Source organism: Euleptes europaea, chromosome 11, assembly GCF_029931775.1.
Source record: "Euleptes europaea isolate rEulEur1 chromosome 11, rEulEur1.hap1, whole genome shotgun sequence".
Taxonomy (NCBI): Eukaryota; Metazoa; Chordata; class Lepidosauria; order Squamata; family Sphaerodactylidae; genus Euleptes; species Euleptes europaea.
Genome location: NC_079322.1, coordinates 53,270,930 through 53,297,946, shown reverse-complemented (window position 1 = coordinate 53,297,946; position 27,017 = coordinate 53,270,930). Strand labels below are relative to the sequence as shown.

The 27,017-nt window shown below is 42.2% G+C and overlaps 1 protein-coding gene across 2 annotated transcripts in view; it reads left to right on the top strand.

Annotated features, from left to right (window-relative positions):
- Nucleotides 1-27,017, top strand: part of CDK14 (cyclin dependent kinase 14) — a 242,454-nt gene that overhangs the window by 45,089 nt on the left and 170,348 nt on the right. The window contains exon 1 of one of the 2 annotated variants that reach the window (XM_056857333.1): nucleotides 17,656-17,911. The exons of the other annotated variant lie outside the window; for it this stretch is intronic. The gene's annotated coding sequence lies outside the window, so the exon portion shown is untranslated. Of the gene's footprint in view, nucleotides 1-17,655; nucleotides 17,912-27,017 lie in introns of those variants that run through there. 2 annotated transcript variants of the gene reach the window in all.

Below are 27,017 nucleotides of genomic sequence, written 5' to 3'. Positions count from 1 at the left end.
GATAGCAGCACAAACTTTCTCTGTTTTCTTTGAATGCTTCTTAAATGACCTTAGATGAAATGGCATATAAAGGAGACGCAGCTTGATGTGAGACTCTGTTAGGTTTGTATGAATAATTTGTAGCACCAGTCTGCTTAACCCTATGGCAACATCCTTGCTAGAACTCATGGTGTAGCCAGAATATTCCTAGGATATTTCAAGTCAGCATGGTGTAGTGGTTAAGAGCTGTGGTTTGGAGCGGTGGAGTCTGATCTGGAGAACGAGGTTTGATTCCCCATTCCTCCACATGAGCGGTGGAGGCTAATCTGAACTGGATTTGTTTCCCCACTCCTACAAACGAAGCCAGCTGGGTGACCTTGGGCAAGTCACATTCTCTCACCTTCACGTACCTCACAGGGTGTCTGTTGTGGGGAAGGGAAGAGAAGGCGATTGTAAGCCGGTTTGAGTCTCCCTTAAGTGGTAGAGAAAGTCAGCATATAAAAACCAGCTCTTCTTGTTCCTCTTCCTCTTCTTTCTCTTTTTCCTCCTTATTGAAAAATCCTTTTTAATATTCCATTGAGATCAGGATAAAAATAGTTTTATTCACAGAAAATATTAGATTTGCACCGCTGAATTATTGATCTAAAATACAGCTATAACAAAAGGAATGAGAGAGATCATGAGCTTGATGAGACCCTAGGGTTATACAAGACGGATTTCTGTTTTTCTTTTACTCAAAGATGCTGCTGTGTTTTGTATTTCTATATTTGGTGTATTAATCATCTCTTCTAATGCTGGTGTGTGTGACTAAAGGCAGTCTGTTGATAATCTGTTCTTGACAGTTGTCATGAAGATATGGTAGCTAGGTTAAAGTGGTCACTGCAGGGACGAGGCCCTTTCATTGGCCTACAACTGTAGTTCACCCTCTGTGAATAGTAGAAGTTGACTTTGATGTTTCTGTTCTCAGAGGCACATTTTATTGGTCTTAAAAGTATTATGCTTAATGGTGAAAATGTAAGAATTTTTTGAGCTTCACAGAGTTAACTGTCCAGCTAATCATCATCCATATCTATGGGGAGGCATTTCATTAGTTGTCTTGAAGTATCCAGGTCTGAAGGAGTTCGGGAACATGTCACTTTGCTGAAAACAAGCATTACAGGTAGGTTATTGAAAATACAGGTTGTGATCCAATCCTTAGTGTTAAAATGGAGTATAGGAATGCTGTAGAATACAATGTGGCCCATTGTTTAAAACAACTCATCCTGGTACTTTTGCTATAACACATGCAGTAGCATGCTTATAAAGTCAAGCATATGCTTTTCTGTAGTGCTTCTGTTACTTGGCTCACTTGCTATTGAGACACCTGGATTATTTTACTAAGTATTCCAAGCCTGCAGTTACAAGTAGTAACTCAGTTCTTTTCTTTGTTTCTGGCATATGTCAGTTTAGATAACACTCTGTAAAACTGCGAGGAGGGCCATGTCTTTTTGGCTCCCAGCTCATCCTATGACTTAATTCTATCTCCCTTTCAATGTCAAGATACATATGTGCTGTTAGTGGAAACTTACTAGATTCTGGAATGACTGTGTAGGAGCGATCCAGTATACAGCATGTATATTTTCTTCTGTCATATTTCAGTGACAGGGTTATCTCTTAACACCTTTCTGTTCATTAAATGGATAAAACAAAATAAACATGTTTGAGCGCTTCCCTACCTTCTGCCCATATTAATTACTTACCGAAGAAAACCAGAGTGACAGTTCTAAACACAGTGTACCTTATGTTGAATGAGTGAGTACGCTTTATACAAATGAGCTATTCATGTAGAAGTACATTTCTCTTGAACACATGAAGCTGCCTTATACTGAGTCAGACCCTTGGTCCATCCAAGTCAGTATTGTCTACTCAGACTGGCAGCAGCTCTCCAGGGTCTCAGGTAGAGGTCTTTCACATCATCTACTTGCCTAGTCCCTTTAACTGGAGATGCTGGGGATTGAACCTGGGACCATCTGCATGCCAAGCAGATGCTCTGCCGCTGAGCCACAGCCCCTCCCCTTGCAAGGGGTAGAAAACTTAGCTCTGTATATATTTACTGCCTGCCCCGTTTACATAGTTCAGTTTATTGCAGGGATCCCAAGTCGTGTTGAGCCTGTAGTCACTTTAGGAATTTTGAGGATGGGGACCGAGCGCCATCACCGAATGGCAGCCGTGGGACGCTAGGGCCAATCAGAAAATGCTGGCAGGTTACAAGCCGAGCATCTTCCTACAATGGAAGCAGCTGTTTCTGACCAATGGTCCCTGGCAGATACAAAGGTGATGCCTCCTGGGTTCTTCTGAAGTACCTTGTGAGGTGGAGGAAAGCCAGTGCTAGCTATGTGATTTGAGGAAGAGGTTCTTTGTCAAAGTGGCAAGTGGGTGCTGGGAAACCATTGATGATTGCCGCCGCACCCATGCAGGGCACTGGTCTCGTCCACCTCATTGATAAACCTTTGGTCATTTCACTTCTAGAAACTGATCAGACACCATTTCATATTTCTAACAAACAATGACTCACCAAACAATGGCTCCCTCATGGCATTTTAAAATGTCTTCAAAATGGCGGTCCTCTTAATGGCCACGAGGACCCTGTCTCGTTTAGTTGGGCCTTGAGGCACAGTTATGCGTTCATGACTTTTTCACCCTTTCCACTTCCCATTCATATCGTAGTTAATTGGATTAACTGTTCTTTTCAAACATAGGCCTCTCCAAATTCATTGGAGAGAAGGTTGAAACACAGTGGATTATAGCAATCATGTTGTAGTTTCTAGTCTCCTTGGAATCCTTCAACGAGTCGTGTGTGTTCATTTCAGAAAGCCCTAAGGCCTGTTTAACTTGTTTCCTTTATATTAACTAGGAGACCACAGAGGACAGACTGTGCGTAATGTTGTATTGTGGTTTGGTAAGTGGCTTTTTTGTTGCTTGTTTAGGTACCTGCCAGTAAAAAGCAAGCAGAAAAGGGATAACAAGTTGTTCCTTTCCATTTGTTTGTTTGATTTAGGCCTTATCTTTATTCCCAGTGGGAACCTAAATTGGCTTATCTGGTTCTCCTCTCCTCCGTTTTATCCTCACAGCAGCCCTGTGAGGTAGGCTAGGCTGTGCATGTGTGTGTAACTGGTCCAAGGTTATTCCACAAGCTTCCTGAATGGAGATTCAAACCTGCGTCCCCCCAGATCTCAGTCCAACACTCTTAACCACTACACCGAACCTTGTTTGTGTTCTCTTTTCCTGTGCCCCTACTGCTTGATCCAAAGTAGCAGTGCGGGGAAGGAGGTGATGAAAAGCTTGTGCTGGCTGGCAGTGGCCACGTTCAACAGAGAGGCTGCTTGGCTCTGCCATGACCATCATTGGCATTGGCAATGTGAGCCTGTGCCCATCAGCAGCATCGCTGGCTGGGTTCTAGCTGAGTGCTTTAATAGCCCAATGTGCCCTTGGCACTGCTGTACAGGTGGGCAGTGCTGCACAGGAAACTTTTTAAGAGAAGAAGAAGAAGAGTTGGTTTTTATATGCCGACTTTCTCTGCCACTTAAGGAAGAATCAAACCAGCTTACAATCACCTTCCCCTCCCCACAACAGACACCCTGTGAGGTAGGTGAGGCTGAGAGAGTGTGACTAGCCCAAGGTCACCCAGCTGGCTTCGTTTGTAGGAGTGGGGAAACAAATCCAGTTCACCAGATTAGCCTCTGCCACTCATGTGGAAGAGTGGGGAATCAAACCCGGTTCTCCAGATCAGACGCCACCGTTCTTAACCACCACACCACGCTGGTTTTCATGTATTAATGTTAGCCTCTCTCCTGCATAGTGGTGAAGCTGCCCAGATGTGCCATCCATCTGAAGTCTTCGTTTAAAATAATTCTGCTAGCCTCTAATCTTTGAGTGTCATGAATTAGGAGCATGCACCATATCCTGATGAGTTAGGATATCACACTTTTATATTTGTGTGATCACAACAGACTGCATTCACAGAACTCTTCTGGGTAGTATGGATCAAGAATATTCTATGGGGCCTGGATGCAGCACTGTGTCACATGTTCCATATGCACAACATAAAAACCACTGCAGGGCTGATCTGTTTCTTTGTGTTGTGTGTTACCATTGAATATCTTTATCAGATCTTTCCTTGGTGCTGTGTGGCTATAAATACTCCTTTAGCCTTTGAATTTCTTTGAATCTGTGTGCAGGGTAGGGATCAAATCTCAAAGGAGCCAGTGTCTCTGCTTCAAACCTTTTCTTCCTGTTTGAGTTAGATTGTCAGTGTTATATCCTGGGGTGTTCAAACTGGCTTTCCAGATTTAATTGAACGTGATTGTTCGGATTCAAAGACCATGTCTTCTCACCACATTTTTGAAGAAAAGCTATTTTTGAAATGCTATGGTACGTACCTCCCCCTACCCATTTCACTTTGTTAGGCAGCTGTGTTTGAATTTTTAAGTTATATCACATAATAGTCCAAAAGCAACCAGTATGGAAGAACTTTGCAAGCGTCAGGTGTAGGAAAGTTTCAGTTCTGGTTGAAAAAGCAAACAACAATTTAAACTATTCATTGTGGGCCTGAATTCTGCCTTACCATTTTTTAATAAAAGCTGTCGAAATCAATCTTGAAAAATTACTCTTGCACAGAAAGGTGTCATAATGAAATTTTTTTTATTTTTTTATCCAGAAACCCAGGTATGTAATTTAATCCAAATAATTCACAGGGCTGCCGAGAACCACCATGGGCCCCCGGACAAAGATTCCACCTGGGCCCTCCCATGACCCTGATCCAAAGTGAATATCATAACAAAACAAATCACTTTGCTTGCTGTTAGCATGAATCTATAGTAATAAAAGAATCAGACTATTTGTCCATTTATGACAGGCATAACTCATCAGAGAATAAAGCTAGTGGACTCAAAATTGGCCACCAGTTTCAGGATGATTGTGGGAGTTCCAGGACCAAAACTGAAGGGTGTGGGAATATCCTGATCCAGTTGGGACAACTCCTCCCCATGGTATTTGCTATGGAGGCTAAGGGTCTCTGTGGGAGGCGTAATTCATCAGAAAATAATGCTACATGTTTGAAAATTGGCCACCAACCCCAGAATTGCAATAGGAGTTGCAGTGTCAAAAAATGAAGGGAATTGGAACAACCTGAACCAAGCTATCGTCAAGACAGGCAACATGTAATAAGAGAGCTTTTAAGCAGCCTGCCATGTGTCTCTAATGCTCAGATCCCCAATCCGCCATGGAAGGTTGCTGGGTGATACACACACTTTCAGCCAGACCTACCTCACAGGGTTGTTGTGAGGATAAAACGGACAACAGAAGAACAATACAGCTTTGGATCCTCACTGGGGAGACATACTGGTTATGACATTTGTTGTAATCTTTTTAATGTCATTAAAATTAGATTTATGTCATTTGTCATATAGCCTTTACAATGGGCTATGTGATCTTCCACCAACACAAAAATAAAAGGTAACAAACCCAGTGCCTGAACTGGGAGTTCTAACTTCTGCTCCACATGTATAACCACTAAAAAAAATTAATGTTCCATTGCCATGCATGTAAAGGGAGGAGAACGGGGGACGCGTCCTTTTACTACTCGGTTAGATTGTGGGGAAATATTAACTCCCCAAATATTAATCCCTAATATGACAAAGGTTTGATACTATATCACTATCAAGTACATTTTGTTGCCAAGCAGGATAGGGATGAGAAGGAGTTGAGACCAAGACTTGAAAATAAATGGGGGTGGGCATGGAAAAATTAGGTGGTGGGAGAGAGAAAATAATGAGAAAAGTATGGAAAAGAGGGGGAGAGAGAGTAAGGGAAACAGAGGGAAAGGTTGTTTATTGTGCTGCAACACACTTCTACTATATTGTCGAAGGCTTTCACGGTCAGAGTTCATTGGTTCTTGTAGGTTATCCGGGCTGTGTAACCGTGGTCTTGGAATTTTCTTTCCTGACGTTTCGCCAGCAACTTCTACTACTTTGCAAGATCTTGCTGAACTGGGTGCAAGGAAAAGAAGAAGGAAAGGATAAACTATTAGCAACAACGACCTTGTTAGCAGGCTGGCAATTACTGTAGCAGCCATCAGTCGTACTGGCTTGTCTTGCTCCAGTGCTGGCCTGGTTGATGGGCTTAGCATGATCTGTTACACAAGTTTGCTTCAGTCTTGCAGAAAGGCGAGACCACCTGATAGTGTTTTTTACTGTGCCCAGGCTTCCCTACACCCCTGGGGGCTGCGGCCAGAACCACATCAAAAGGAAAATAGTTGGAAAGGCAGTCGGCTGGATGCAGCATGACACTGGCTTCAGGGGCCTTAACAGCTGACTTGGACCCCCTGAGTTTTGTCCCCCCTAGCCTTGGTGGCCCTGATCATTAAAGCTCTTCAGCTTTAATTCTGAATCATGCTTTGAATCAACTTCCACCATTTGCCTGTTAAGTGAAACTCATACTTGGAGAGAAAGCCTGAACAGGCTCCAGACCAGGGCTAATTCTGGGATTAACGTGAGTTCTAAGCATCCTCCTCCTGTGTTGCCATGGCCCCTTGTCAGTGTTGCTCCCCACCCCTCTCAACTCTCTAAGGCAATTGCAGTTTTTTTCCTGTAATCTGGCCAAAAAATTTTTAAGGCTTTGCAAATTACTCAAAGTTTATCTAAAAGAAATATTGTGAAGTTTCGATATGCTTAAATGATTGTTTAAAATTATTCAGGAGAACGCGGCATTTTAAGAGTGCTTAAAATTCAACTTAATTATAGCCTTTATGTAGATATGGTTTTAAAAGCCACAGTAGTTTTCAGTATAAAGTGTTAATGGGTATCTTAAAAAGGTAAAGGTGCAAGCACCGGGTCATTCCTGACCCATGGGGTGATGTCACATCCCGATGTTTACTAAGCAGACTTTGTTTACGGGGTGGTTTGCCAGTGCCTTCCCAGTCATCTTCCCTTTACCCCCAGCAAGCTGGATACTCATTTTACCGACCTTGGAAGGATGGAAGGCTGAGTCAACCTTGAGCTGGCTACCTGAAACCGACCTTGGTCGGGATCGAACTCAGGTCATGAGCAGAGCTTGGACTTCAGTACTGCAGCTTACCACTCTGCGCCACGGGGCTCCTAATGGGTATCTTACCTAGGAAGTATACAGGGAGCAGAGCCAGTAATGGGCAATGATTATTAAGTATGTATTTCTCAGTGTGTTTTGGCTGCCTTCATGTGAGGAATGTACTTTGTGCGTGTGTGTGTGTGGTGCTTTGTGTGCACATTCGTTCTTTAATCATTTAAAAGTTCAAATCCATTATTAAAAGTTCCAGTACAAAGCACTTAGAGAAGTATAAAAGTGCTACATCTACACATACACTGAAGATTTACTGTCCTATGATAAACATTCTTGAAGGGCAAAAACCCAAATCAATTTCCCCATGGAAAGTCAATTAAAGTAAAAAGCAGAAAGGGTAAAGACTCTAGAAATCAATCCTTGATAGCCAAATGCTGGTCCTTGTTCAGATATACACAACGGAGCCAGTGAAGCTAAACATTTAACAGTGCAAACCGGAGGATAACACCTATAAGTTAGGATGAACTACGTAGCTTTGAATAAGAAGAAGATAATCTTGCGATATCCTCCTATGCATGTGCAGATGCTGCCAAAACACACACACACACACCCTGGATTTCAAGCAATATTTTGGGTTGCAATCCAAAATGACTCAGGATTGCCCACATCTGTCTGCTCACTGCACCAGAGGCAGTTTTTTTGGAGGGGGTCAGCTGGTTTGAGGGGGTCTCGGGGGAGGCAAAACTGAGATGGGAAGCAAGCCAGAGGAGATGCCAAAGGGGGAGGGGATAATACTTCCTCTTATCACAGGTGTTCCACTTGTAATTTGCTTGGGGGGAAATCATAAGAAAAAAGTGTAAAGATACTGAGATTTGTGGTATGGGAATATAACGTAAAACCTAGATGGCAGACAATACTGTATCAGTGAAGGCTGGATCTGTTGCAGCTGCTTGACATCTTTTTAATTCCTTATGGTACAAAGTCTGTTAGGGTACAAAACCTTTAAATCCACCACACAGCAGTTTGTCACCAGGGCTACAGTCAAACTTCACTCACTTCCTCCTCCTCCTCCTCCTCCTTGTGTTCGTTGTCACAATTGAAATACTCAATGAACTCGAGCTGGCTGTGACATACTATTCAGATGCTTTAGCAAATTGAGGTTTCTTTCCCCTTAACCAGGATTCTAAACCAAGACGTCATCAGATAGGGTTGCCAGCCTCCAGGTACTAGCTGGCGAACTCCTGCTATTACAACTGATCTCCAGCTGATAGAAATCAGTTCACCTGGAGAAAATGGATGCTTTGGCAATTGGACTCTATAGCATTGAAGTCCCTCCCCTCTCCAGAACCTGCCCTCCTCAGGCTTTGCCCCCAAAAGCTCCCGCCAGTGGTGAAGGGGGACCTGGCAACCCTATCATCAGAGGAGAGTGTGAGACCAAGAACTTGAGTCTTGTCATGACCTCTGAATAGAGCCTAGGGCTTCCAGTGCTTTCTGTAATGTAAAGCATTGTTGTCTATTTCTTAAGATAAGGAGGTACCGGCACTTCACCAGAAGGCTACTTGTTCTTTCGTGATTTTTTGTTCTGCAGGGCTTCTGTAATGGATGCTAGGTGCTTCTTCTCCTTTGGGCCTGCACATGAACCCCACCCGCCAGACCTCACCAGGGCCCATTTGTAGTGCTTCCCACAGACTTGGAAACTATTTTTCATTTTTAAAACACTTCTAGCTTTATATTTGGCAGAGCAGAGCAAACTGTTGCATACCCTACACATTTACTGCCAGAACGATGCCTTTTGGATAAAGTTGCATCTTTAAAAAGGGGCGTACATCCACCTGAGAATCGAACTGGAACATTGTTTTGTTGTGCCGCAGCTGCAAAATGGTTATGGACCTATTAATGGAACACTCTCACATCATTACCAGAAGCTGATTTTTCATGAGATGTGTACATTCTTTGCTGGGTTTCCCTGATGGAATACCATTCTTTATCCCTGTTGGCATTGTGTGTGTGTAAAGTGCCGTCAAGTCGCACCCGACTTGTGGCGACCCCTTATGGGGTTTTCAAGGCAAGAGACTAACAGGGGTGGTTTGCCAGTGCCCTGTTAACATTAGTGTAGGTGAAATAGGCTACACAGTTTTTTGGACCCCATTTGATCACATACAGTATGCAAAAAAGCATACACTAAAAAGGGTGGGGGTGCTGAACTTGAATGTCTGGTAGGAAGAACAACCAGTCAAGACTAATCTGTAACATCTTTTGTTGGAGACTTGGTACATTTGGAGATGCTACCGTCTGACTGTCTCCTTTCAGTTGTGTACTGGCCAGAAGTAAATCAAGCTGACATTGTTATCCCGTATGGAATTCTATTTTAACCTGCTGTAGCCACCTTTCTTGTTGACAGTAGCTGTTCAGCCTCCTTATTTTGCAGCCTCTCTAATTTCTGACGCTGAGCTTCCATTCCTGGGCAGTGAACCGCATAGTTCCTTAGCGTCTGGATAAATGAGCTAGCCACTGATAAGAAAATAGGATAGCATAATTAATTTTTAGATTCATGATAAATGTGAGTAAAATGTCTTTTATATACAGTATACGGAAAGATAATTGTTTTAGGTCTTTATCTAAAATAAAACATACCTGTGTGGGTGTGTTTATGTGTGTAGATTATAACCTTTGGTTTGTGATATTTGTCATTTCTTTATCTGTTTATTTGAACACAAGTCTCTATTATCTTCTGGAATAACTAGAGATAAAGAAATTGGATTTTTCTAGAGCGAAAGAGAGAGATCGGTATGAGTTTTGAATGCCCCAGACAAAATATAGGATTATTCCATTTTTGTTTAGTGAGAGAGGATGTGGTTTTTTATTTCAAGTGTTAATTTGAATAATTGGCGCTAAAGCATCTTGGTGTGAACACATGACACTGACCTACCGAGTCAGGCCTTAGTTTATCAAACTCAGTATTGCCTACTTTGATGGGCAGGAGTTTTCCAGGGTCTCAAGGATCATGTAGGAGGTAATGAAATACTTCTTTCACAGGGGCTCTTGATGGATTGGTTTGTTTATTTAGAAAGTTTCTATGCCATCTTTCTGCTCCAGGTGAGACATAAAGTAGAACCCGTTCTTCTGATTCTGACTGAATTTTGGAAACTGTTTCTGATACTCCTTGGTAGTGCCCTGTTGTTGACAATATCTGTCATGACCTTCTGTGGATTAAATGGCTCTTAATAACTAAGAAATTCTCCTCACTGTGGCATTGAAAGCAAATGGAAAAACTCTCCATGCACTGGCTGTGCACTTGTATAGCAGTTCGTTGGAAGTTCAAAGTTTGCATGCACAGTACTCACAATTGGATTTTCCAATGTTTTGTCCAATGGGTCTACTAACTCTTAACTAAAAGGCAGTCCTGTCTGCGACATGTGGCAAACTGTTTTTGACATTGCCGTCCTAGGGGCAGATGCAGTTTTGCCATGAAAATGATAAAATGAATTAACACAAATATACAGAAAAATTGGTTCCTGTGCAGAGGAAGGCACTGGCAAACCACCTCTGTGAGTCTCTTGCCATGAAAACCACAAAAGGGGTCACCATAAGTCGTCTGCAACTTGACGGCACTTTACACACACACAAAAGGCCACAGCTTTATTGATTACAACAGAAAGTGAATTTGGCAAGGCATGGGGATGGATCCAGGCATCGAGTGACTACCCTGTCATTCGATTTAACGATACCCAACCTGAGTGTTGGGGAAGCAACTGGGTGGCGAACCAGTAGTTCCACTAGGACATAAATCTGAATGGTTCCTTCACCACCTGGGAGTGGAGCTACACAACAGCCCCTGAGCTGGGCATCCATTGTAGGCTCCACCCCAAGACCCCTTATGGGGGTCCCCAAAATAGGGAAGACAAGTACACAGACTCATCTTCTCCAAATTGGATCCAGCCCAGTGCCAGAACCACCTGAGCTGTGCCAAAAGGAAACCATGAACAAACCATTAAATAAAGGGAGGGAGGGATCACTGTGCTGAGAACAAAGGTGACAGCATGGCCTTAAATAGGCCACAGAGGCAGGGCGATGCTAGTGCACCCATGTCATCATTCTGTGCCGCCTGCCCTGTCCAGTGGCCCACCCCGAGCCTGCCTACCGGCTGCCTGAAAACAAAGAGGTGAGCCAGAAACTATCGCCCGGCCATGTGGTCAGACCGGTGAAATGGCCCAGAGCCCTGAGAATGGGCCAAATCCTTTTCCGGAGCAAAACAGCCACCCCAAACTGCAATGGCTGGCTGGCAGGTAAGCCCCTTGGCTGTTTGTTTCCTCTCAGTCGCCAAAAATGTCTTGTGGTGATATGGTGCAGTGTAAAGACATCTTAAACACAGTTGCATGGTCTTTTGAATTGCAGCCAGTATTTTTGTCCTAGTTAGTGTAAGCCTTTCTGTTTAATCACAGTCTGTAGTCCTACGTAAATAGCTATTTAAAAGCCCTCTCAGATTTGTTTTCCATTGAGTAAACATTGTTACACAATTGGATGATTTAAAACAAAACACTAAGTTGCCCCAGTTAAAGTGTTTAAGTAGGCATTGACAACTTTAAACATTTTGGAAGGGTTGTTTTTTTTTTTTTTGCTAACCCTCTTTCTTTTTTTAAAGGCTAAAGTTAAAAGAACACAATGCCTTTGAGTTTTAAACCAAGTTAAATAAAATAGGTGGTTTTAACAATAAGAACATGGTAGGAAGATTGTTTCCACATCACTGTAGGTGATTTTTGCATTTCAGTGTCCATCTGTGGATCGTGTGTGATTCAGTAATTCAGAGTCTTTGCTCATGATGGAATGACTAGGCATTTCCATTCTTGCACTGCCATTATCTTGTTCAGATGCAGGAGAAGTATGTATGTGCACACACCTTTGATTATCACTATTGCTTATGCCGTCAATTTCGCAAAATATCCTTGGGACTCACCAGGTTTTTTTCACATTTACTTGTTTAAAAAAATCAAAATTAGAAGAAGAGGTGGTTTTTATATGCCGACTTTCTCTACCACTTAAGGAAGAATCAAACCGGCTTACAATCACCTTCCCTTCCCCTCCCTACAACAGACACCCTGTGAGGGAGGTGGGACTGAGAGAGCTCTAAGAGAACTGTGACTAGCCCAAGGTCACTCAGCGGGCTTCATGTGTAGGAGTGGGGAAACCAATCCAGTTCACCAGATTAGCCTCCGCCTCTCATGTGGAGGAGTGGGGAATCAAACCCGGTTCTCCTGATCAGACTCCACCGCTCCAAACCACTGCTTTTAACCATAAAATAGCTTGTCTATTTGTTCTTTAATAAAAATAAAAGATAGAAATCGTTGGGTTGAATACTGTAACATTCAGTGCTCTTACAAGGAAAAGGGAGATGTAAAATTGAGAAAATGCCATCTAGAGGCTATATATTCAGCCAGCTCAGTGTGTAGTTGAAGGGGCCTTAAAATTGGAAGCTCTGGGACGTTATCCCTACATGTGATCAGCAGAAGCCTTGATATAATTTAAAGATTAAAAATGCAGCAAGATGAGCTCTTCTATGAAGCAAATCTATTGATGCCTGCTGAAACTGAGATGAGGCTGCTGTTCAGTCTAAAGATGGTATAAGTTGGTTATGAGCACATAGCTTTTGAAAGCTGTAATTGACAGTTGCAATATAAACAGTGCTCCTGTTTTGAAATAGTTTCCAGTAATTACCATATAGGAAATAAAATCTGCAACCTGCACATTACAGAGAGCTTCACATTTTGTAAAACAGTTCAGGATGCGGCTTTATCAATGACCTCTTTAATCATCTTCATTACGCTCATTATAGCGTATTAATTGTTGCCAAATTATTTACACTAAAACAAATGTTCAAAAATGTTCATTATATACACTAAACATGGGAAATATCATTATCTAATGTAGATTCTTACTTAAAATTATTCATACTTATTCATAAACCCTTCCTTTCATTTCACTCATTCCAAAGGGGGGGGGAATGGGAATTTTTCGCTGCTGTCCCAAATTTTCCATTTTTTCTATTAAAACAACTGAGAAAGACCTTAGGCATTTTCATGCTGTACATTTTGAATGAATGAAGATTTAAGTTTTTCTTACTAAAGAAGAGAAAATACTTCATAACTATTTTTGTCACTGCTCCCAAAATCCTTGGGGGGAGGTATCCCAGGCCTCCACATCTCTGAGTCCGAAGTGTCTGTATGTTCTTCCTCCAAAACCCACCAGTTTCCTGCTCCACTTGCTGTGGCCATTAAGCCCTGAATACATTGTTTACAGTGCAATCCTAAGAAAAGTTACTCCAGTCTAAAGCCATTGATTTCGGTGGGCTTAGACTGGAGAACTCTGTTTAGGATTGCACTGTTAGTTGCTCTCCAGTAACCATATTCTGTGGGTTTTTAAAAAAAAAAATTGGTGAGGTGGTGTGCGCTTGCCAAGTAATCACACGATTTCATGTTAAATGTAGCTAGTTCCTTTACATGCATGGATAAATCCAGGTTTGCCAGTAATTAGCAGGCCCTCCTGAGATGACAGGCAGGACTTCGTCACATTTATTTTCTCTAGAAAGAGAGATTTATGAAATATCTCTATTTTTCAACTTGGTTAGTCCAACAGAGAAGTGATGAGGCTTACCCCTTTGCTCACCAGCTGTGACGAAACTGCTGTATTCACAGCTAGGACTGCCTGTGAAAACAGCTGACACCCCCCCCCCCGCACCCACACCTATATCCACACTCTCCAGGGGAGCATGAATTATAGTGATTGTCCCAGCAGCAAGAGCACTTATCTCTGACACCATGGAACGTTTATCTAGCAATGGTGTACGAGTCCATTAGCAAATGAGTATCCAGTGGAACTAACAAGAGAACTTGGGTTATTTGTCAAATTGGGAACTTCACGCAATCCCCTCAAACATCATTCAGTATCTTTTATAGGTTCTCTCTTACATAGTTTATATTGTTTTAAAGAAAAGATGGGGATGTAAATGACGGTGTAAAATGAGGATGTAGATGGCAAGATGGCCATCTGTCAGGAATGCTGACTCTATGACCTTAGGCAGATCATGAGAGGGCCATCTTGGCCATCTTCTGGGCATGGAGTAGGGGTCACTGGGGGTGTGGGAGGGAGGTAGTTGTGAATTTCCTGCATTGTGCAGGGGTTGGACTAGATGACCCTGGTGGTCCCTTCCAACTCTATGATTCTATAATTTTATGATAGGCTAGACCTGAAAACTCTACACCTCCTGTTTCTGGAAGCATTTCTGGATGAAGGGCCTCTGTAAACCCTATTGAGACCTACTGCAGATGATTCGTTCATTTCATGTGTTACAAGAAACGTTGCTGATACAAAGCACTCAGGACAAAATGGGCATTTTCGTTCTTCTGCAATAATTTTATTGTATCGCCCTTGTGTCTCGACTGGGTCTAGGGCATTACATCTTACCAATAAGAAAGCTTGTCTGAATTTATGAATTTCTAACCAGCAGAAATAGCCTGGCAAGGAGAAATTTCTGTTGAAGGGTATCTGGAAGAAGCGAGGTGAACACTAAGGACCAATCCTCGTTTAAGATCTTATTTTGTAATTGTTTACAACTTGCTTTCTGAGTACTATTCCTTGCAGCTTTCAGTTATTCTATTGGAAGGGAAAAACTTTTATCTAACCTATTAGTCTAGGTGGACACAGAGATATCTGAGATTAACAACTGTGCCAATTTGTTTTGCTATACTTTTGGGCTGTTTAGGCTGTCCTAGAGTGTGGTATGCTCGATTTGAAGATATTTTAACTTTCTTTCCTGTGGAGTGAGAATTTCCTTCATGTCCTCCTCTGTAACAAGAGACGCTTCTCTATATTACAGATTTCAAGTAGTTGGGTGTGACCAATAGAGGAAAGCTGAATCCATAGCTGCCTGGGGTAGCAGCTGCTCCTGGAGCAAGACTATTGACAGATGGACTGGATGGCCTGACCTAATACGGCAGGTCCTGCAAACTAAGTTTTAAAGCTACCAGCATGTACATGCCACTTAATTAAACAAAAATTACTACCATTGCTTATGTGGACGTTTTATTTGTTTAAATTACATAAGTGAAAGAAAGAGTGGCAAAATACTGTATCATTTATTGCAGTACATTTCTTTCATGAATTGATGCAAATGCAAGGAGCTCTCATATTGCCTACACAGCATAGCCCTGCAAAATATGATGCTGGTATGCATTTAGCTTGAATTCCATGATTTCTAGACCTGGTTGTAAGGCAGAACCTGTGCGATCAGCCCTCATAGGGCTTTCTGTATCATAGCCTAGGAGTTACAACCTTTTACACTTTATGAGCCAAGCTACATCAAAATGCTGAGCAAGAAATCAACAGAGAACCAGTGTGAAAGGGTCCATTGCATAATGGAAAATATCGAACTTAAAATTACCGATAACTGACATGTTGGTTAATAATCCATAAAGTTTCAACAACCAAAATGCTGGTGGTTGGTATGTACTGCTTCCTAATAAAAGACAATCTCACAATAAGTACCAAATATACACAGGAGCCCCCTGTGTGAATGCTTAGTGTGTGTTAAGTGCCGTCAAGTTGCTTCCGACTCATTGCAACCCTATGAATCAAAGTCCTCCAATGCTTAGTGCACTGGTATAAATCCGTGCATGCTTCACAACTTGGATTACTAGCAACTATTTAACTGTCTACCGCCATTATTCCCCTTTTCTTAAATCCCCTTTAGTCCCATAAAATAATTTTGCTTGTCATTTCCTTCCCTTAGTATATGCTCTGAGGCACAGTTGCTCTTCCCTGGGCTAAGCACTGGAGGAACCAGATCCCTTCTCTGGCCAGGCAGAGGAGGTTGAAGCTCAGTTTCCCTTTCCTTAGTGGTTATTCTAACGCCCCCTTCCCCCTCCAATATAGTTTGACTTAGATTTCATTTTCTTTTTTAAAAGAGCCGTATCTGGTTCTCTAGAGCCATAACTAGCTCATCTTTGTACCTTGGGTGTAATAGATATTAGCTTTAAAAATAATAAGAAACTTTCCTTTCCTGGTCATCTGTCTCATTTTATTTGATTAATTTATCTTATATATTTGTAATCTCTGCAAAGTTGTGAGGACACAAAAATCGTAAGTTTCACATGGCATTGGAACAGTGAGGCACCTGAGACTTCAAATAGATGCTGGCCCTTACTCTTGCTATTTCTTACCCCAACTTCCCCATTCTTAAGGAGCATGCCGTCCATCTGAGAAAGCGCTACATCTTCAGTTTTACCTGTGTGGTGTTCCACATGGCCAGAGTCTTCTTTAAAATAGGGTCACCATGTATGATGTTACCACTTCAGGGATTTGCAGGGCAGGAAGTTGTCATGCTGCTGTCCTAGTAGCTGAAGACCCAGTTTAAACATGAAGCAGGCTGGGTGCCTTGCTGTAAGGAATGGGGGTGTTTACTCATTCTGTGTCATGTTTAATCTAGGCATGAACCATCCAAGTGCAGCGGCTCGCATCCAGAACATTTTTAGCAGTGTGATCTTCTGTTTTTGCTTTGGTCCGTTTCGGATTCATTTAGGGTTCCTAAGTGATATTTTTTAGCAATTAAGCTTCCCAAAGAGCTTGCTTTTGAGATCAAAGCAAACCATGTTTGCTTTGGGATGGGCACCTGGGCACCATACATATAGGCTGACCTCTTTGGAGGAAAGGTTGCTTAAATTATTTGTGCAACAATCGGAAGCTTATATACTTATCCCCCCCCAGCTTAAGTGAATTGGCTCACAGGGCACTTTGCTTTGAGCAGTCTTGGCTCTGGGATTTTAAGTTTTGCAGGTCCTGTGTGGTTTGATCAAAAGTGGGCTCTTGCCATCTGCTAGATTGTTCAGACGGAAGGACAAAGGCATAATGTAAGTTGAACAGCTTTCCATCTGCTGTACAGCCTTAGAGATGGCACTATGAAGCATAATGTGTGTCGAGCATATATCTGGGGGAAATGGTTTGAAGGCAAGTAATGAAATATCCTCGTCCTTGGCGTTACATTTGTTTGGGGACATGGTGGGGGGGTAGGACCACTGCATCGGGAGGAGCCTGGTTCATTTAAAGTGTCATTCGTTTTTGGTTTTTTTGCATGATGTTGAAGTGTATCTGCAAAAGTTACTGTATCATGCCCTTTCTTTTTCTCTGCCCACCCACCGTGTCTGGGTGTTCATTTACAGGTGGTTCTTTCCGTACTTGAGAAATTATTGAATTGGCCGTGATTAGTTGTGCCCTTTGACTTAAAAATATTCCCTGAATATTATACTTATTTGGGCATTATACTTATTTGGGCTCCAGTTCATTACTTCATTGAAGAAACCCTGTGCTGTAAATCAGTCTCTACCCCCTCCCCCCAAAAAAGAGAGAGACATGGAGCTGTAAACCGCCTAGAACGCATATGCATAGCTACATTGGCTGCATTGCTGCTGCAGAGCCTGAGTAGTCTGCCTTCCTGCGAACTCCACAGGCAAGTCCATCACATTTTCTTTAAAAAAAAAATACGAGAGAAAAGCCCTCTTCCTCCGTAGAGCCGTGTGCTGTCGCTGAAATTTAGGCAGCGAAACCTTCCTTCCTTCATAATCGTAGGTACCTTCTGCGTTGCAACTCTGCTGAGAATATCCTGCCTTCAGGGATTTCTTTGTTTTTCTGCTTATGATTCCCCCTTTTCTTAGCTGTAGTACAGCCGTACCATTTCAGCTTGCTAGGGCAGAAAGATGTTGTGAATTCAGTTGCTGTGAACGATCCTGGCCTGACTCCAGACGCTCATGCTCTTAGAGGCATGCTAAAGAGTCGCAGGTGAATCTAACCTGATCCGTCCTCCAGCAGAACGGTAAGGCTGCGTTTGTTTTACAGTGAGGGGTGAATTGAATGCCAGAGTGTCTTGCTAAACCTGAGCCCCTGCTTCTCACATGCTTGCAACTTGAGCAGCATTCATTCTGTGTGCATGCTGGGCTTTCTTTCTGGTTTTCCCTGAAATGTGTGTGGATGGTCTGGCTAGCGCAGAATGACCCCTGAGACTATGCAGCCTTCAGCCTCCTGAGATGACCTGGAAAGCAGGAGGGAATCACCTCCCCGCTGTAAATGCCAGTGGAGAAGGCGGGGAAGGTTTTAAGAGCTGCGCTTCTTGCCATGGCTTTTCCTTCCAGCCTTTTTTTTATTAGAGTATAGAGAGAATGCTGTAGACGATTTTGCTCGTATATGCTTGGCTGAGTGCCCTCCGGGACAAGTGGATGAAGGACGTGACCAATCACTTTTTCATCACGGCAAACAAGTCTGTGTCATGCTAGATCTAGATGGAATAAATGGCTCCAGTAAATTAGAGGCTTTCCTTAATGTGCAGGGGAGGAAAAAGCAATGTACTGCTCTGAAATGAACCTTGAAGGAAATGCCAAACAGTATGACTGAGGTCAGCAGAATTTTTTTTCGGTTCGTTAACCTGCGTCGGCTTTATATTTATGTTCTAAAATATTTTGCGTGGTGGTTCATGGAAGCACTCGCTGCATTTTTAGATCTCAGTGGAATATTTCTGCATGCACAGCTACCTGAGGCAGGGCTGGGTTATGTTTTAAATGTGTGTATGTGTATATATGTGGGGGGGGGGGGAAACCTTACCTGGCAATGCATAGTACAAGACAAACAGCATGTAAACCTTTCACGGGCATAAGAAAAAAGACTGACAAATACATTGCAGCAGCAGAGGAGCCATGAAGTTCATTTTAGCAGGAGTGTGGAGGGATTCTTCCTGGCACCCGGTTCTTCCGCAACCCTGCTATTGTGGATTCCACTGAATAAATTAGAAGAGCTGTGCTGGAAAAGATGCATTGAACATCACACCCTTAGAGCACAGACCTATGCTGAGTTACTCCATCTGAAGCCCAGTGATGTCAATAGGTTTAGGAGTAATTCTGCATAAGGATTGCACTGTTAAATTGTGGTTGTTTTGTAAATATAACACTGAGTTTGGTGTACTTTGGCAAAGAGAATGCTCTTTACATCTACATGATATAGAAAGTGATGTGCAACACTACCTGTAGAAACAGCGTAGGAAATTAGAGGCATCTTCCTTGAATACCTGTTTGCAGATCTAGGTGTTTAGCACATAATTGTGTTTCTTGTCTTGGCACTCTAATCCAAAATGCATTATTGGAAGCAAGACCCATTGAAATCAATGAGACTTTCTCTCAAGGAGCACATTTAAGATTAAGGTATAAATCATGTTGAGAGCTTCTCCTGTGGAGAAGGAAAGTTAGGCCTCTTTGGAAGCTTTCTGCCATGTATTACAAATGCATTTCTCTTAAATATGAGTGACGGGAGCTGGCCTTCCCCCCCCCCCCCAATGTACTTAAGCCATGAATTTACATTTTGATAGGAGGGGAAGCTATGTTTCACTCTGGATAGGAATGCTAATCTCATGAATTTCCAGTGAAATAATTACTTCTGTGATGTGCGTGTATGTGTGTGTATAGGTTCTGAATGATACTGTCTTTATTTATGATACAAAATGTCTATGTATGCACAAAATCTATGTCAGGCTTCTTTAGATCTGAACACAACCCAAGCTCTTGCACTCCCTCCATTGAAAAGTAAGGTGGGTTTTTTTCACTAGTTCTGCTTTAAAAAGAGTATTTTACAAAGTATTTATGGAATGGCAGTGTGGCTTTTTGACTCTGAAGCCCACTGGTGTAGCTCAATTTTTTTTAGGCTTTCTCAAGGAACATGGCTGTTAATATTTGAATAAAGCAATTGGAAATTTCTCCAGCCTAAAAAGCCTTAGTATGGATTTGTAAGATCTTTGAGTCCTGATCAACAAGTAAATAACATTCTATACTGGCATTCCTACTATAACCAATGTTGTAACAAAAAAATGCTCTGTTGGTGGTGCAGTTGTGAATGCTTCTCACGAGTTCTCTGCATTCTGGATAAACCAGTGTTTGTGATATGAATTGTGTTGCTACAAATGCCATGCTATAGCTTATGCAGAAGAACCATAGTTTATCTGTCATGGGTTTTTATTGGGGGCTACCAGTTGCTCATAGTAGTAGGATATTTAGCCTTTCCCTGTGGAGGTTAATTTGATTGGGAAAATGGAGGCTTAATTTTCATGGGCAAATGGCAGCTCTTTCTGGGCTTCATTTCTGAATTAAGCTTAACATGCAAAAAGATGGGAGGTTAGTCACAGTTCTCCTGTGTAGCTTCTCCAAAGAGCTTGTGTGGTATAGATGCTAGGTCATTGCACTGGGATGTGGAAAGCCCAAGGTGAGATTTTCACTCAGCTATGGAAACCATAGGGGTGAATCATTTGCCTGGTGCAGTCATACATATAAATAATTTGTTTAGGGATTGCAGGCTCCCTCGCTTTCAGATTCTGGGTTCACAATGTGAGAGTAGCAGTGTCTGCATTCATTTTACTCCAGGCTGCAAGTGGTTGCACATAATGCAAAACCTGGCTGCGTGGAGAGGCGGGGGTGCAAGGAGTTTACTTGCACGTAGCAGAGGAGAGTGCACGATCCCACTACCTGCTCCTCCATCTCTAAGCTGTTTTTTCTTCTGCACCAGCTCTCTTTTCCCCATAGAGTCTAGCCCACTTAAATGCCAATCTGAGCTCTTGGAGGCAGGTTTAAAAGAGATTATTTAGAGATATATTAAGCATTAATTGGGCTTAATCTCATTTGAACAGAAACATTTCAAAAAACGGCTCTATCCAGTGAGTCTAGGTCATTTTCCCAGTCCTTTACAATATCACTCCCACCCCTGCTCTTGATATCACTGCAAAGTGTGTTGGAAAAAATTGAGGCACTAAAGGCAAGTATCTTAACAGGTCTGTAGAATAAGAAAAGTGAAGAATCATTGTGTTGATAACATAAGTGGATTCAGAAAAAAGAGGGTAGTTTGGGCTCAGTTCAAGTATCACGGACAAACTGGAGTAATTGGTTCTTGTAGGTTATCCGGGCTGTGTGACCGTGGTCTTGGTATTTTCTTTCCTGATGTTTCACCAGCAGCTGTGGCAGGCATCTTCAGAGGAGTAACACTGAAGGACACTGTCCTCTGTGGCAGATGGCTGCCACAGCTGCTGGCGAAACATCAGGAAAGAAAATACCCGGATAACCTACAAGAACCAATGAACTCTGACCGTGAAAGCCTTCGACAATATTTTAAACTGGAGTAAGTTTGGACTGGGCACAAACCAGGTTAATAGTTGTGCTGGCACTCTTCCTCTTTCCTCTTGCTTCTTCCTCTCATTCACCAAGCCAAGATTGAAGACAAACATATTTAACTGCAATCAGTCATGACATTTGGTTGCTGGTTCCTTAAGATATTTAGGTGTAGTTTCTTTCCCAGAAATTGGGATTCTTAACCAGCTGTGGTTAAGGATATTTTTTTCTGTGAATATGTATTGAGTATTTCTCATGTTACAGTCCATGCATGCATAGCTGAACGTGATAAATTCCACATTTATCAAGGTACTGGTCCTTGGTTTTTATTTGTAAAGTGAACGCATGTTGGCTTTCTTACAAACAGATGTACACACAGACAGGCAGGAAGTATGTGAATTTACTGTAAAATGTGAACAGGGCTGGAGGAGCTGGAATTACACAAGCTGAACAGGTTCATGTCCATCACAAGCATAATCCAGTTTTCTCATGTTTAAACTGAGCTTTGTTGAATGAGAATAAAAACAATGCAAGAAACTGAGAAACTTGTCCTGTTACACATCGAAGAAAGCTTGAAATATGCTGGTCACTGCAGGTGGGGGTTCTGACAAGCACCAGGAGGACGTGTCAAAGGGAGTGAGCTTTTCTGTGGGTCACAAATTGCTAAACTTAAAAACAAACACCAAAAGCATTTGTCTTCTCTTGCTTGCTACTGTTAATTAGATACTCTGAATGTCTGAAACTAGGACCTAGAAGAGATCATATGCAGTGTTATCGATAGGGAGCCCCCAAATAGGAAAATAAATCACTGAATAAAATCTTCTTACCCAAACACATTTTTGCTACATAGATTCCAAATCAGTGGTTTCCACCCATTTGTTCAAGCAGCAAAGTCTGTGTAGAGCTACATCTGGAAGCAAATTCCTTCTTCACAAGTCTTCACCACCACGAGAAGGCAATGCTTATTTTCGTGAGATGTGCTGTAGAATGGAAAATTGATGCTGCATTAAAATATCTTGGATTGTTCTGTTTCTACTCTCTGTGTTTGACTGAAGTATAGCAACAGAGACTCAAAGCATGTCAATGGATTTGAACTCTCACAGGTAGCAGATTACAGCTTTTTAAGGGGGGGGGCTATTTACCAAGTGCCAGCTGGCAGTGCAGGTCCGACATGTGTAGCTCACAGCACACTTTGTCTTTTGTTAGCCAGTTGTGATGTCTAAGTACTTCTGTCAACCTGTTTCTAGGTCAGCTGAGCTCTCAAAACTATAGTAGTAATGCCTCCAACTAAAAGGGTTCTTGTTCAATGTGGTGAGCAAAAATTCATTTCAGTTTTATGTTTTGGAGTTAATTTTCTGTGATCCTGCCTGAAGTATTTCCTTTTTTGTGTTGGTTATATGATGACAAATTTCTCTATATTTTTCAAAGCACTGAGGTTCTTTCTGAAATGTCTTCTGTTTTGTTTTTAGCTTGCCTTAAGTATATAATCTCAGATCCATGTATTGATCTCGGGCAAAAGGGCCAACTCATAAAGACTGCATTGGAAACTACCCTATTTTGAATGCCTGGTAATAGATAAGGATGGAAATGTGAACTACTGCCATTTTTGGAAGAGAGAACTTAGCTAGGGCCAATGGAAACCCCTTTATTTTATTTGGTCCCAGTTTTAGGAAAACATCAGACTAAAAAAAAAAAAAAGGTATGGTCCAGTACAGGATTTTCTAGAATTTTGAAATATTTCCCCCGTCTCTAGTTGTCCTTTATGCCAAACCCTGCTCACCACCTGCAATTCTCAAAGTGCACAACTTTTCATATTTTCCACTACCAATGCACACCAGAAAATATTCTCCAGAGCCTCGCCTTGCCAAATGGTTGGCTCAGGAGTCTATGCATTCATACCGCTCTGATGCTAACAATACCCAAAGCTCAATCTCTATCTAAATGGAGTATTGACCTATTTTTTGAGGTGGGAGGGAGAGGAAGTAATGTTTTAAACAGCATACAGTGGCGGAACCTGAATGTAAAGTTCAGAAATGGCTAGTGGAACTTACCTGTACATTTCTAGTCAACTGGCATTTTGTGTTCAGGCTTTAGGCTATAGGTATAATATTATTCAGCATAAATGATCTGTCTAGCTATAGTTATTAAGCTGCTACTGTGGTGGAACAATACATTCCTGCAATAAGTACTTTGCAGGTGTAGCTTATTCTATAGTGCAAAATTTCTTTTAGATCTTCATTTCCTACAGTTCTTCCCCCACCTTAGGGGAAAAAAGCAACTTCTGGGTTTTTATATTTGTTCTGATTTCCTGTTTACACGCAGCTTAATCCTCTACTAGGGTTGCCAACTCCAGGTTTAGAAATATCTGGAAAAGTTGAGGGTGGAGCCTGAGGGACGGTGGGGTTTGGGAAGGGGAGGGACTTCAATAGGGTATAATGCTATAGGGCAAAAACGCACGGTCACTTACTCCGGTTTCTGCCCAGTTTCCTCCCCGTCCAAGCCAGGATTAAATGAACCCGGGCTGGGGGAGAATCTGTACGCATTACCTTTGTTGATCCGTGGAGAAACTGTGTGCTGATCCCTCCGTGAAAACAGAAAATGCGGGAGACACGTACTTCCTGGTCGTTCAGCAACGCCCCCTCCCCCTGGTGATTGGTCAATTCAGACTCTACTGCCATCACTGGATAGGTCTGTCTGCCCTGCCTTTTCAGGATCTGGGCAGCTCAGCCAATGAGAGCCATTCTATCTCCAAATCCTCTACCTCCAGGAAATTAAGCAATTGCGAGGGGAGGGGTTTGGAGGCGGGCGGGCCGTTGTGACGCGAGAAGACTCGGCTCGTGTTTATGTGAGACAAGCCAGGGATAACTGTTTGGCTCCTCGATAGCAAATCTGGGCTCGTTTTGGGTCGACACATAGCTCAGCCAGCAGCAAATCAAGTGCCGTTCGTTTGCAAGGATTTGATCCTGGGTGAAACTGGGAATAAACAGGGAGGAAACTGGGCAGAAACCGCAGTAAGTGACAGTGCGTTTTTGCCCATAGTGTCCACCTTCAAAAGTTGCCATTTTCTCCAGGTGAACGGATCTCTGTTTGCAAGTGGATTTTGCCATTTCACACAGTAAAATCCAGCTGCAAATTGCATTGAAAGTGCATTATTCGGCATGTGTGAAAGCACCCTATGTGCTGTGTTATATTGCCATCAGAGGCTTAAATCTTTATTTTGTTGATTTGGAGTCTCATACAACAATTTTAGCGATTTCTATGCTGTAACTTGTAGTTCCCAAGTTCTGTTAGATTGATACTTTTTTTCCTATTAACGAACTTACCTAGTGCAATTACAATGGCCAAGCTTGGTTAATTAAAAAAAAAATTAATGCTTTCCTTGATCAAGTGAATTTGTGGTAGGAGGGTAAACATGTAGGTTGTGGAAAGCTAAGGGGCTGAAGCGTTTCTAAGCGTTTTTGACTTTTTGCTTAAAATGATGAGAAAAACAACCATGCTGTAAATGCACCAAATTGTTTAAAGTGATACATAATGTCACAGCAATTGGGTTGGTTCTGCATGTGGGATGAGAAGTTCTGTATGTGGGATGAGAGCATGCAAAGGGCTCACTAGAATGGATCTTCTTCTTTCCCGATAATTATTGCATTATTTTGTTCCTCCTAAAGGTGAACTCCAATATTTCATGGAGGAATCGTGTACATTTATTTGCATTGTATTGAGTAAGCAAGCAGCTGGTGGTGCGGTGATGAGTGGGTGAACCCTATAAAAAATGTATAAACCTCAGCCTTCAAATACAAAGCATTTAAAAGCTTAGCATAAACTGCCAAATGCTGGAGTCTAGCAGATATACTAGCTTGAGCAATGAAGATGTGCTTTTGTGACGGCAAATCTCCAGAATAACTGGCTGGTAGGTTGAGACAACAGATGTGAAATGTTATACCAAAGAGTGACTGCAACCTTGTGTGTGTTGGTTGTCAGTTTCAAAGCTCTCACAAGTAGGCCACATATGTGAGCTTTTATATGTGCATTTTATGTATCTCCCTGAGTGTCTTGTGAATTCTCCAATGGATTTACACCTAAGCACTCTTCCCTTGTACACTGGATAGAAGCAGAGGTTGCTTGAACAAGAAGTGCCTTCATAGTGCCTTCTAACAAAGAGCATTAAAATGTATAGATCTTACTTCTTCCATCTCATAAAGGCAGAGGTTCTTGCTTGATGGTAGAGCACATCTGTCCCTCCAGATAGTCAAGAACCCATTACAGCGGCACTCCTTACTTCCCGTCTTCTGTGATCATTGTCAACCATACTGCTGAACTTGCCCTGAGTCAATGGGATGGGTTACAAATTAGCCCAGTTCAGTTGTGATGTGGTACACATAGAATAGAATCATAGAGTTGGAAGGGTCCACCAGGGTCATCTAGTCCAACCCACTGCACAATGCAGGAAATTCACAACTACCTCCCCCACACCCCCAGTGACCCCTACTCCATGGCCAGAAGATGGCTAAGATGCCCTCCCTCTCATCATGTCACCCTTAATGTCATAGAATCAGCATTGCTGACAGATGGCCATCTAATCTCTCCTTAAAAACCTCCAGGGAAGTTTACCACCTCCCAAAGAAGCCTGTTCCATTGAGGAATGTAAAAGAATGGTTCATACATTGTGTTGTGTGAAAAAATGTACACGCATATGGTACTTTCCCCTAAGCATACAGCAGCTGTGCCAGTGCGATCACTTACCCAGATAAATGTGGTATATATCGCAGGAGTATAAGTTTGTATATATTGTATGTGAAAGTCTTGCCTGTGATAGAGGCCTTATGTTTTAAAAAACGAGTAAGTGAATATTACTCTAAAGTGTAGACATGTACAACTAATAATCATGACCTTTCATGAGTGGTTTGGGCTTGGTACATGATCCTTGCAGGAGGTGTGTCCACAAAATATGATAGAAGCAGTTCACAATATATGTACAGTTTACTGCTGGTGGTCAGAACTACGAAGCTTCCTGTTCAAGCAGTCTGTGATGGAAGGAGTCTTGTTCTGTTCGCCTCTCTTGCTCCCTCCCCTTCTTCAGGAGAGCTAGCGGAACTTGAGAGAAACGGACTGGATGACTGTTGGCATATCCCATATGAGCTTAAAGTTCACATACCACAAAATCCCCAAGTATGAGGCAATCAGAACTTTGGCTGCCAGTAGCAGTATTGAAAAGTACCCTTTTTGAGGTACACAGTTGTTGTATGATGCAGTTCTTTTTGGATCTAGCCTTGACTAGCAGCTGTGGGAGCAGTAATTTAGGGGTCCTGTGTTGGCCCCTCAGATATGCACATGCGCGCATGTCATTTGGTCAGTTGTTGACTGTTGAATGAGCAAATTGACTCTGAAAAAAGTATTGCACATAAAGTGACATCAAGTTGAGTGATGGTTCATTCACACATGCAAGTCATCACTTGATATTCAAGACTGAGTGTAAATCAATGCATGAATCATTCTTGAGATTTTAGGCAGAAAGATGCGACACCCACCACCATACAACAAAATGGTCTTTGGCTTAAATTAGTGCTTCATATGTTTATATAATGAAACACACTTGTAGGCGCGATTCTCTGGAGCATATCACAGTGCAACCCTGCTTTTCTTAAGGGCAAAGGGCTGAACAAGATTTTGGCTAGTGATTATATCATAAGCAGCTGACTTTCATTTGAGACAAAACGAGGAGTCATCCTTCATGTTGTTCTGGTATGCTGCTCTTGAAGCCTCATTGATCACCTAAATAGCTCATAT